Raw genomic sequence first — 13,058 nt, 5'->3', positions numbered from 1 at the left:
GTCCCTCAAATCTTGGCCAGGAGTCCTGTTCCTGTTCTGTGATCCCATTTAATATCCAGTTATAGCACACAACATGTCGTATTACAGCGGTTTTGTCCACCCCCAATCAAAATGTTACTGGGGGAGGAAAGGGTTAGGGTTGTGTCCCAGAGCCTGGTGCAGAGGTAGTCAATGAAGATGTTGGAATCAGCGGACCACGAGGGTGACTGCTGCCTTTAACTCTGTAGGCAGTCTCATCGTGAGACAGACAGTTCTGCCTCTCAGTTGTCTCTCTCTCTACCTCGTACAGGGGCCCTCAGGGAAGAGGAGCATTCTTTCTCCACCTACTCTAATTAGCAGGGCAAGCGAGAGTTCTTCAGAGATAAGCCCCTGTCAGGGCAGTGCCAAGGAAGTAACTGGCTTCCTGACTGAGATGTCATTTGAGATGCCCTATGGTCAGGACTGGCCACCCCCTTCCAACTCAGTGCAGCAAATGGAAGGAGACCCTTTCTCACTGGCTGCTCTGACCTTCTCCAGATATTTATTTGCTAGAAGTGGGTCTTTCCCTACCAACGCTAAGCTTGATACAGACAAGAGAAACACTTACCTGCTTTCAGTAAGGAACCTTCCGCCTTTTCTGGATGCCAAGCTCGAAGCCAGGTCACTGATGAACCGCAGGAACTGCAGGAAGGGTTGGTTTATGGTCCTCTGTTGGTATCGTTAGTGGCCCTCTGTCTTCATGCCCCCACAGCCCGTTCCCCTGGGGCAGGGAGGGAGTCACTAAGCCATCCTCTACTCCGGGTCCCCAGCTTCTCTCCTACCTGAAAAGAGGTCACTACACAGCCTAGCCAAGCCCAGTCCCTCCTCGCCAGGTGGCAAGCAAGTGGCTGTTTACTTGCTTGTGGAATGACTGAGACAAAAATTCGGGCTGGAAAAAGCTTTGTTCAGGGCAGCGTGGGCTGGGCGTGAGGGGAGACTGGCCACCCACTCAGAGACCTGGAAGTCAGGGAGGAGGACAAACAAGGGAAAATCAATGCAGTGCGAACACTTCTGCCAGACTTCTGAGGTCAGAAGCCAGCTTCTGCTTCTCAGAGTCACGCACTTTTCCAGCTACAGGTGATTGCCTAGTTCAGTGGCTCTGTATTTTCAGTGGCTCTGTATTTTCAGTGGTCCACCACGTGCTCCACCGTGGCAGGGCTGCAGTGCTGATGTGGCACGTTGCCTGCACTCACATGCGGTACAGCTGAGTCGTGAACTCCATGCCGCCACTGAAGATTTCTTCCAGCTACACCGCTGGAGAGGTTACTGGAAGTAGTCATTGGTTTTGGCCTTGAAGACCGAGGGCAGAGAGGTAAAATTAAAACCCAGCTTCTTTTTAGCGGCAAAGTGTCTAACCTGGGGCAAGGGAGGAGGCAGTAGCGGAGAGAAAAAAGCTGGTAAAATACTGGGTCCCTAAGGTAGAGGACCTAGTTGCCTGGCCAAGGATTTGGGAGAGATGAAGAATCAGCATGGGACAGACTTTGATGTCAGAGACCCAGGTTCAAATTCCAGCTTCCAAGTTAATAACTACCTCACTTTAGGCAAGTTATTTAACTTAGTGCTTTTCTTCCTCAAAAGGCACTTGAGATATCCACTTCTTCTATAAGACTGCTACGAGGCAGCAGAGTAGAATGACTGAGTGGGCTTTGGAGTAAGACTGCTTTTGAACTGGTTTGAATTCCAGTTTACCACTTACTAGCTGCATTGCATGACTTTAAACAATTACTTAACTTCTCTGTGTCTGCGTCTTCTTCTGTGAAATGAGACTGAGATGTAGAGCATTTAGTACATTTAGCATTTAGTGGCTGGCACATAAAAGGTGTTCACTAAGTGATAACATTTTTTCCTCCCTTTTCTTGATGGGCAATGGAAAGCTGACACAGGATGTGGAGTAGGGGCTCAGAGGGCACAGTTCAGGTTGTTTTTTTTTTTTTTTTTAAGTAGGTTCCATGCCCAACATGGGGGTTGAACTCATGACCCTGAGATCAAGAGTCACATGCTCTACTGACTGAACTGGCCAGGTGCCCACCTGTTTTTTTTTTTCTTTTTGGTCACAGTTCAGGTTTATGGCAGTGCCAAGTGGTTTGGACAGGCCAGGATATGACAATAATCTAGGTGAGAAATAAAATGAGAACCTGTCTGCAGGAGGGAAGAGATGTGTAATTTCTGTGAAGAATCAATCGGGCTTGGCAGGTGATTAAACATGCCAGAGACAAATATCAGGTTTGACACATGGATCAACAAGAGAAGATAGATCATCACCCCGCTAGTAGCATCAGGAATGGGTAGGTTAGGAGAGTGAGGAGGAAGAAAAGTTAGGCTAGCTACTGAGTTTAAAGTGGCAGCCACAAAACAGGGGATGGCAGTGTGCACCAGAAAGAGTGGTACCACACCTGTTAGGGTGTGGTGATCCAATAAACAGAAAACAACACGCGTGGGCAAGGGCGTGGAGGAATTGGATCTCCCATACATTGCTGATGGGAATGTAAAATGACCCAGAGGCTGTGGAAATCGGTATGGCAGGTCCTCAAAGAGTTAAAAACAGAACTGCCATATGATCTAGCAGTTCCACCTCTGGGTATACACCCAGAATGGAAAGCAGTGCCTTAAACATGTATATGTACACTCATGTTCACTGTAACATTATTCATGACAGCCAAAAGGGGAAACATCCCAAATGTCCTTTGATGGATGAATGGATAAATAAAATACAGCATATACACACAATGGGATGTTCTTTAGCCTCAAAAAAATAATAAAATTCTGCTACATGCTACAACATAGATGAACCTGGAAAACATGCTAAGCCAGAAAAAGGAAAAATAGTGTATGATTCCATTTATCTGGGGCACCTACAATAGTCCAATTCATCGACACAGAAAGAAAAGTGGTTACCAGGGATTGGGAGAAAAGGGAGGTAGGGAATTAGTTGAATGGGTATAGAGCTTCACTATGGGATAAAGAAGTTCTGGAGATGGATAGTTGTTATGGTTGCACAATGAGGTGATTGTACTCAGTGCAACTGAAGCATACACTTAACAATGGCCAGGGGCGCCTGGGTGGCTCAGTCAGTTAAGCGTCTGACTTTGGCTTAGATCACATCTCACAGCTTGTGGGTTCAAGCTGCACATTGGGCGCTGTGCTGACAGCTTGGAGCCTGGAGCCTGCTTCAGATTCTGTGTCTCCCTCTCTCTGTCCCTCTCCTGCTTGTGCTTACTCTCTCTCAACATAAACATTTTTTTTTTTTTTAATATCTAAAATTTTAAAAAAAGCAAATGCATTTGGGGCACCTGGGTGGATCAGTTGGTTAAGATCTGACTTGGGCTCAGGTTGTGATCTTACAGTTTTTGAGCTCAAGCCCGCGTTGGGCTCTGTGTCAGCTAGAAGCCCGGAGTCTGATTCAGATTATGTATCTTCCCCTCTCTCTGCCTCCTCATGCTGTCTCTTAAAAATAAACATTAAAAGAACAAAAAGAAAGTATTTAAAAAATGGTTAGAATGGTATATTTTATGTGTATTTCATCAGGGTAGAAAGGAAAAGAGATGAGCCATGAAGCCAGTATATTACATTTAAACATAAATGGGTGACACTGGATGAAGAAGGGAAGATGTCAGTTTTTTTTTAACTTTTTTTTTTTTTTTTTTTTAATTTTCCCTGCTGGGTTCCTTTTTTTTTTTTTTTTTTTAATATTTTATTTATTTCTAGGAGAGAGAGAGAGAGCGTGAGCAGGGGAGGGTCAGAGAGAGAGGGAGTCACAGACTGAAATAGGCTCCAGACTCTGAGCTGGCAGTCAGCACAGAGCCCGATGCGGGGCTCGAACCCACGAACCGCGAGATCATGACCTAAGTGAAAGTTGGACGCTTAACCGACTAAGCCACCCAGGCGCCCCAGTTTTTTTTAACTTTTAAAAAAATGTTTTATTTTTGAGAAAGAGAGAGGCAGAGAGGGAGACACAGAATTTGAAGCAGGCTCCAGGCTCTGAGCTGTCAGCACATAGCCTCACAAGGGGCTTGAACTCATGGGCAGCAAGATCATGACTTGAGCCAAAGTTGGATGCTTCACCAACTCAGCACCCCAGGCACCCCAATTCACCCCAATTAATGTGAATTATAATAAAATGGCTAAGAAAGAATGTTAAAAATAAACAAGATGTAGGAAACAAAACTGTAAATCATTTTGGTAAAAAATTTAATAGTGGCAAATAAAAATTATCGAATAATGGCAGTAGGGACACTTGGTGTCAATGTCCAATAGGAGCTTGGAAAGAGTGACCAAATCATGGCAAAAAAAGTCTGAATTGAAGATGGAAGTTGATTGAATAGACATCTTAAGTTGTAGGTAAAAGTAAAAGGAATCTAGAGGAAGGTGCTTGGCTGGGCTTGGTCAGTAGAACATGTGACTCTTGGTCTTGGGGTTGTGAATTTGGGCCCCATGTCGGGTGTAGAGATCATTTCAAAAAAAAGTCTTTAAAAAAAAGAAGAATGGGAGCAGGTCTTAGGAAGAACACACCTTTGGAAAGAAAAAGAAGGTAACTGGAAGGGCACGCCGTGTGACAGCTGGGTGAATGTGGGTCACGGCACCAGTGAGAACCGGTTCAAGAGGGGGTTGATCAAGCTGTCAGAGGCCACGCAGAAGTTGTAAGGGCTGTGAAAGGGCTGAGGCTCTATGTAAGTCAGTAGTTTTAGAAAGGTAGGGAGGAAGCCAATGTCATGAAAAAAAAGTCAGGTTCTATTGGTAAAGTTTGGATGAAGGTACAGGGTGCTTGGCTGTCTCAGTCAGAAGAGCATGTGACTCTTGATTTTGGGGTTGTGAGTTTGAGCCCCATGTTGGGTGTAGAAATTACTAAAAAAAAAAAAAAACCCAAAGAAAACCCACCCTCAGTGTAAGCCAGCAGTCAGATTTTGTATTTTTTAAATGATTTTTAATGTTTATTTATATTTGAGAGAGCACAGAGCACAAGGAAGGGAAGAGTAGAAAGAGGGAGGCACAGAACTGGAAGCAGGCTCCAGGATCTGAGCTGTCAGCATGGAGACTGACACAGGGCTTGAATCCATGAACCGTGGGATCATGACCTGAGCTGAAGTCACATGCTTAACTGAGCCACCCAGGTGTCCTTCTACATTTCTTTCTACCTATCTATCTATATATATAAAATAACACACATATATATTAAAACAGAGAACAAGTGGGGGAGGGGCACAGAGAGAGAAGGGGTTAGAATATCTCAATCAACGGACTGTGCCACGCAGGTGCCCCCAGAATTTGCATTTCTAACAAATTCCCAGGTGATGCTTTGGTCCAGAGACTACACTCAGAAGCACAATAGAGTATGTGACCACAAGACAACAGCAGACACTTAATATGGAAGGCTGCCATAGTGGGGCCGTCCCATGCCCTCTCCATAAACATGCTCGTTTCTATAGACCTATGTTGTCTCTAGGAAACCTCCTCAGTCCCCCCTGGGGAGAATTACTGGTGTTAGAATGGTTTGCTCCATGTCTTCATCACTGTAGTGTAGCCTCATGGGAGCAGAACCAGGATGAAAAGGAAGAGGGATGTCAGTTGCAGCAAGGACTCAGAGAAAACCAGGCAGAGACTACTGAACGGAACAAGCTGAGACGCCAGGCCAAGGCCGAGGAGATGCCGGCTCTGCGTTCCTCGCCAGCACATCCAGGTCTGTCCAAACCAAATGGCTAACAACACACCACCCTCCTGCAATGATTAAACTGCAGGGAGCGAATACAAATCTTTCTACTACTTAATGCAGTGTGTTCTTTCTAACACTTTATTGTAGTCCATTTTTTCTGTATTATTTTTCTCCCTTTACTGTGAACTCTGAGCAAAGAAAGCTATTTCCCCCCTTTTCCACTGTTAGTAATTAGGCAAATAACTAGACATAAGCTGGAATTTAATACTTACTGAGAACTTGACTGCAAGTTAGTTCTTGGGGCACACACAGGCCAGGCTTCGCTTGGATGTCTTTGCCTTCCTACTGTGGACTCAATTCTTCCCCAAAGCAAAAACCTTGAATCCAATCCAAGGAACTAACTCCACTTTGTTAAAAAAAAAATTCTATCTAGCATGAACTGGCTTAGAATAGAGCTACTTCTTCCTTGCCATTCTCTGTCCAAAATGAGGTTCAAATCCAAGATTCTAGGAGCAAGTAGTGCTTTTCCAAACCTGAAGACTTCTCAAGGGGACCTGAATTTATATGCGGGTCATGGAAACAGAAGGGGGCTGGGATTTCAGCACACAATAGCCAAATCTGGGGATTTTCCAGCTGCCTCTTTGGCTGGTATTCCACAGTCCATCTTACACTGAAGGTTTTTGGTAAAATTGCCTAAGGAAACTAGAGGAGCGAGCACTGGTAAGCAAGAGAGGGGACTAAAGCACATACACAGATGTTCTCCATTAAAAAACCCAAGGGAAAACCTCAAGGCCAGGGTAACAGATCTGCAGGGCCAATCTACAGAGAATCCCGTTGGGGGTGGGGAGGGAGGGTGAGTGCCGGCTACAGCAGTCAGGGCACTCAGAGCTCTGCCTCATTCCCAGCTGGTCTAGAATCCAGGCCTGGGAGGAAAAGGTCCGATGGCATTTCTTCCAAAGGCACCCCTTGCACAACAGTTTACTGACATAGGCCTTTCACCTCTAGTTAGATTACAGGGTGAAGGGTGACCTCCAAGAGAGTCCAAGCCTGGATTATTTTCTGCATTCTGCTAATACCATTCTCAGAGAGTGTAGATTATGGCAAAACTGAACCCTACAGGGACTACTTGTTTATATAATTAAGATACCTTTCCTTCCCCAATGACAGCAATTGGTTTAGAGACAGAAGACATTAATGTTTAACAAGAGAAGCACTCTGGATGTTTCCAAATGTCAAAAAAGAAAGTTCCGCAGAGTTTTGAGACTAATCCTCACTGACAATTTGTGACTTCCTTCCTTTTCCCTAAATCTTGCCCTGCCAGCTTTCTTTTCATGCTCCAATTTGAAGCAAGCAGCCAGTGATTATAATTGCTGTGTGAGCTATGTACACATAGGGTTTAATGAGTGTTAATTCAAATAATAGTTCCAAAAATAGAGCTGCATCAACACTGCCTACTATACCAAATTTTGAAAAAGAGTTCACTTGTGGAAGGTACTTTGTTTTGATCCCAAAGAGATAAATCTGGAAACGTCCTAAAGGACACTCAGCTAAGAGCTAAGTTCCTATGACAAAGTAAATTAAACCCTATCATTAGCTGAAACAGTCAAAGAATTTTAGCCCTTGCTTGGTGAAGAATTCATGTCACAGTAGTTGCAGTTGGGAATCTGGAAGTCAGAAATCAGTTTTTTCATGCATCTTACGGATGTGATACTCAAATGAACTGGGAGTAGAGTTGATATGGACCATGTCAGTGTCACAGTTGCCACAACAACAAAGGAAGCCAGGCCAGGGCAGTGGTCCACCCACCCTATCCCACCAATGCAAAAGGAGACACTACGAAAGCATCTAACCAGCATCGTGTCAAATCTAGGGTTTACTAATGATTTTCCTTAAAGTTATTGTTGGTTTTTGCTTTAAAAATTATATGGAAATGCAACTACTAAACTAGAAAACATGACTGGTATAATATTTTTTAGGAAAAATGCCTTTTATGGGAGATAGTTTTAAAGCAGCTGACAGGATAGAAATCTCAAAAATATATTAGTTGATAATAATAGATCAACAGAGATAACAACACCAGATAATCAGGAGGTCAAGAGAGATCTGTCACTGTCCTAGAAAGTGATAAACCTGAGTGAACAACAGATTTGGAAATTGATACTATTTGTGTTAGAATTTTTACTGAATGAGATTACTCACAAGGCCAAGTAAGGATAAAACAGTCCAGAAATTTTGGGGTCTTGGGACTATAGCTACTTTAAGACGGCTACTTTGTTGTTCTTTTTTCAAGTAATCTACACCTAACCTAGGGCTCAAACTCATGACCCTGAGAACGAGAGTCACGTGTTCCATGACTGAGCCAGTCAGGTGCCCCAAGGTGGTCACTTTTTATCTATTCTCTTCCCCCATAATAAAAACCCTCCTAGGAACTGGAAATAAAACCTCAATGAACTGGGCAGGTAGAAGAGCACCTGCTTGCTTACCTAGCCTAGTAGCTCCCACTTTTGACCACCTGTAATTCACACACAGCTGTAGGCCAGAGCTGTCTGCTGGAAGGAGAGCAAAAGTAGTGTATGCAAGTGTGTCAAAGGTGTGTATCAAGGGCTAGGTGTGTGGGGGTGGTATTGAGAGTGGGCACAACGAGGCGGGTGTTGACGGGGCTAGCTGGGGGGTATTGTATCCCAGATACCGTGTGAACAGCCAGTCAGTTTTCATACTGTTCTGAGGCCCTCCACAGAACACGCACCACCATCACCTGCAAAGGGCACACTCCTCTGACTGCCCCTACAACCGCCCGCCCGTCTTGATGAAGCCAGGGGAGATGGGTGGTGGCGCTGGGGCCTCGTTCAAACCTTCATCCCAATGATAAAAGTGACACACGGACACACACAACTCACACATATCAGAGCCTTGCTATTTTAAGAATGTACTTTATACAAAATAACCAGTTCATATGGAAATAAAATCTACAGATCTCTGAGGATCAAAAAGCTTTTTAAAAAGTTCTTTTAAAAAATTATCCAACACACGATATCGAACTAACTATTGAGGTAAGTGTCGCTCTCAGTGAAACAAGGAAATCAGCAGACCACGACAAAATATACACAATATAAAAATAAATAGCATTCCCCTTTCCAGTACTGGCCAGGAAAGTTCTCACGGCTTTTGCAGCAGGAGCGAAGAATCCCTGACACCATGCCGCAGGCTGGTGGAGACTGGCCTGGGCTCCCAGGAGCTGTGTGCAAGGCAGGAGAGTGAGGTACCCAGGTCCCAGCTAGGGGAAAGGGGTCACACGGAGGACACTGAATGGAGTTCAGCATTGCAATAACTTACTCATTATCCACACCTCTGTTCCCAACCCCATCCCACCCTTTTCAAAAACATGCAGGACAATCAGCTGCTTCTCAGGCATTTCTACATAGAGTTCAGTCAGTCCCCTGGTACACAGTGAGAGACCACGACTAGCTGGGGAGACAGCCCTGCTAAACGTCTGTTTAGCAGAGGCCTACAAAGCAGAGACAGATGAACACCCAACCTGGAGAGAAGGTTTGCGTCACAGCTTCATAAGACATGGGATGCAGAAATGTTCATTTAAGTTCTGTTTTCCCAATGGGAAAGCAGGGCAAGGCTGGGTGTCCTACGGCTCCATATTATAGAGAGAGTCCAACCCACCCAAAAAGTTTAAAAAGGGGATTCTTCTCATGCAAGTCTCAATCACATTCTTAGTTCTTAGACAGTGACATGAGCCCAGAAATAAAAGCTCAACCACAATTTCAAGTATCCTCACTGGCGTGTTGAACAGAGAGCTATCCGCAGGGACACTGTATCCCAGAACCCCCCATGGTGGCACAATCTTGACCCACATGCACATGGAGCTGACTTCCTTATGGAGGCCCATGCAGAATCTGGTAGGGGGCAAAAGCACTGACACTCAGTCACAAAGCAGAGGGTAGCAATAATGCTAGAACACTCTAAGCCTTTCATTTCTTTGAAAGTATGACAGGATTCTGACACTATGTGACTGTCCTTGCCTTCGGACTACTGGGTTAAGACTTCCTGTGAAATTCAGATTAGGTCTTAAGAGCAGTATATTATTTACAGATTTGAACTTCCATGAAAAAAAAAAGGGAAAAAATTTCAATCTAGTGGTATGGATCAAAAGCTTGTTTCTGACATCTGTGGTGACTGCAACACTGGGATTTTGTGTGTTTTGGACAGCGCTTTGTTTTGGAGTATGTGTTTTGGACATACTCTTGGACTCCATGGGAATTAGCAGAAACCACACACTAGACAAATGCCATAGGATAACACCACCACATGGTTAGTCAGGAAAAGCAGTTCCAAGGTCTGAGGGCTAGGCTACGGCACATTGACATTTCAAGCTGAGGTGTGAGTGAACACACACACACACACACTATGGGTCTTAAAAGTTTTCAATAAACATAAAAACAAAGATGAGCATGAAAAGAATTTTGCCTTTGGAGAGCAGTCTGACTTGGGCTCACTGAAAACAAAAGAATCGTTAATAACAAGCTTATGTGCACTGCCAGAAGAACTAAACCAATGTGATTAAGGAGAGGTGTAGAGTGGGTTTAATTTTATTTTTAGGAACAAAGATCTGCATATTTTGCCCTTACTCTTCACATGCATCTACCATAATTTTAGCCAACAGCTACTTTTTAAATGAACAGACTCTGATGGAAAAATGAAACAAAACAAAAACCCAAACCAGAAACCTTCTGAAAGGCTTTACTTTTCTTTCTGGATCATTTATTTCTCTTGGGTCTTGGGGAAACAGATTCTAACTTATTAACAACTCTAATAAAGGCTAGCCAGGACTATCAAATCAAACAGGTGTGAGAGTATCCTCGTTACCTGTGGACCCCAGCTATCCCCTCCTGGGGACCCCTGAGAGTCAGCCGAGAGCTGACCCACCGTGTAAAAGTCCTTCTAGCCCAAGAGAGATCATTTTTAGTACCTCCTCACACACTACTTTCTAGTTACAGCATATCACATGACCATCATCCCCACCATGGAGACAATGGCAAATGCATTTGCATCTGCTTAAGACACTTGGGAAGAGAAGTGCCAGAGGAGAAAGACAAGGGAAGAAATGGTCCTGTGGATCAGTGATTCACAGCAGCTCAATGGTCACGTGTTCCTGCAATCTTGCAGCACCTGACTGCTTTTAGCAGATCTGGACTTCAAAGACCAATACAAGCTCAGGATATAGCAGACAAGGGCTGAAGTGCTGGCACCTGTAACGCATGACCCAGTTCCCACATGGGATGCAACAAGGCTGACAAGTTTGCTGTTGCCCTTTTTCCCAGTGTTATATGATACAGTAGTTCAATCCTTGATACTATTCTTCCTTAATATCGTCTCACCTCTCTACATACTAAGAAGGGAGGTTAAGGATTACTGATCTCTTCCTATATTGTTCACAGCTTCTCTCTAGCAACAGAGAACAGGGGGTAAGGGGCTGAGGGAGTGTGGAGAAAAGGTTACCTTGAGTGGGTGGAAGGAAAGGGCCCAAATTGGCCCAACTATTGCTTACGGTCCACTCCTTCCCACGCCCCAGGGCCATTCAGCACAAAGCAACGCCTCTAACTTTGGTGCCAGGGGAACAGACCCTGTGCTTACTGCGCTCCCAGTTATGCAGCAGCCAGAAGCCTCCCACCCAAACCAGCATTCATGTGAAAAGAGAGACTGTCAGCAGCACAAGGCTCTTGGCCTGGACCAGCTCTAAACAGACCCAAACTAGCTGTCAAGACCAGTTGGTTTTTCTCTCCTCCCTGCTTCTTTACAAACACAAAAACAGAAGTAGTAATGCTTCGGCCATGTTAGCTTACACTAGCTCAGGGGCTAACACAGAATCTGTTCTTCCTAGAGGGATAAGGCTGACCTGTTCTCTTCCAAACCAGATTATGCCAGTGACAGCTCTCTAACAAGAATTAGGATCAAGTGAGAACACAGCCTCAAAACTCATGCCATATTAAAGCACACCAAATTTAAAACTGAAGTATTAGAGAAAAACTTGTATTTTTGTGTACTGTATCTTAAAGGCTCCACTGTTCCCTATGCAACTCTCAATCCTACCTGAGCTGTGAGCCACAATGCCAGGTCAAAAGCATTCCCTTATTTGTGTGAGTTTCCATACACTGGAGCTGGTGTCTGGAATCCATCTATATGTATAACAGGGATATATCCAATTTGTTTCTTTTCCTGATAGCACACACTTAGCACACTTTAAACACGTTAACTCCACATTTCATCAAGGATGCTGGAATTGGAGGGAAAGATTCTACTGGCCCCTCACAAGGTTTAATTTGTAAGAAACTAGGGCAGATTAATATTACATGGAAGCTTTTCTACTATCCCAAAGGCATGCTTAAAAATATGCTATTCTTTACAAAAACCTGTAAGTTCAGGGCATTTTTCCTTAGTCTTATTTTTTCTTTGTGGGATATTCAAAAGTTTAAAACATCGAGTCCTAACTTTGGTGGCATCTCAGCTAAAATCAAATACAGAATGCTAACCAGGGACAATCCAGTGTAATTCACCTCTAAAACTGTAACAAAGTAATTTAATACTGTAAAACTGTTTCCTATCACAGATATGACAAATGATTTCCAACAACTTGTTCCTGAAAGCTATTTTAAATCACCATGACTTATCTTACTATGATTCACTTAAAATGAATAAAAACTATATATACCGAGATAATCCTAAATTCAAACTGTAAATCTATAGAATACATTTTTCCTATTCAAAACTGTGCAATTTCTTTATTGATACTAACATATACAAACCTGAGTAGTCACTTCCACATAATGTGATTCGTGCCAGAAAGCTTTGTGTGATGCCTACCAGATCACAGTCCCGGCAGGTCTGTGAAGAGGATGACTCATTTTATATTCAAATAAGCAAAGCACTCTAGTGATCCCAATTCCTGATATTGGTTTACAACTTTCTGGTAGGGCTGGTGGCAAATCAGGAAGGGCACTGCTCTCTGAAATCCAGGAGTTAGGCCACTGGACGAGAGGGAAGCCAGTGTCGTGGGCGGACGCTCCTGGAAGAAGATGTGAGAGTACTCCGCTTCCCAAAGGAGAAAAAGCAAACAACCAGGGGGTAGTGCAACAGTATGATTGGAAAGAAGGCCTTTAGCTAACAAAGGACTGCTAGCCACTGAGGAAATAGTGACATTTTACAAGAGTAAACTTTCCCTACCCTCTTCTCCAGCTCCCAAAAGTATTCAGTGTGACATGATTGTAAACAGATAAGGATCACTCTAGTGCTGTGTGCCCGCCATAGTTAGGACTTCCATTTCTTCCACACCCCCACCCACCCTTCCCACTTTATATACAATACATTCACCACCAACAACAAAAAA

General features: G+C 44.0%; 1 protein-coding gene across 2 annotated transcripts in view; it reads right to left on the bottom strand.

The window, feature by feature from the left end:
• Nucleotides 1-6,125, bottom strand: part of SLC25A18 (solute carrier family 25 member 18) — a 28,414-nt gene extending 22,289 nt beyond the window's left edge. Inside the window, exons 1-3 of one of the 2 annotated variants that reach the window (XM_039250018.1) lie at nucleotides 5,938-6,125; nucleotides 801-975; nucleotides 587-660 (exon numbers count right to left, since the gene is read on the bottom strand). The gene's annotated coding sequence lies outside the window, so the exon portion shown is untranslated. The remainder of the gene's footprint in view (nucleotides 1-586; nucleotides 661-800; nucleotides 976-5,937) is intronic. The other variant, XM_039250019.1, reaches the window with a different exon arrangement.
• Nucleotides 6,126-13,058: the final 6,933 nt, after the last annotated feature.

The sequence above is a fragment of the Hyaena hyaena genome, unplaced genomic scaffold (assembly GCF_003009895.1).
Source record: "Hyaena hyaena isolate Hyena2069 unplaced genomic scaffold, ASM300989v1 scaffold_368, whole genome shotgun sequence".
Classification (NCBI taxonomy): Eukaryota; Metazoa; Chordata; class Mammalia; order Carnivora; family Hyaenidae; genus Hyaena; species Hyaena hyaena.
This window is presented reverse-complemented; position numbering and strand designations above follow the sequence as displayed.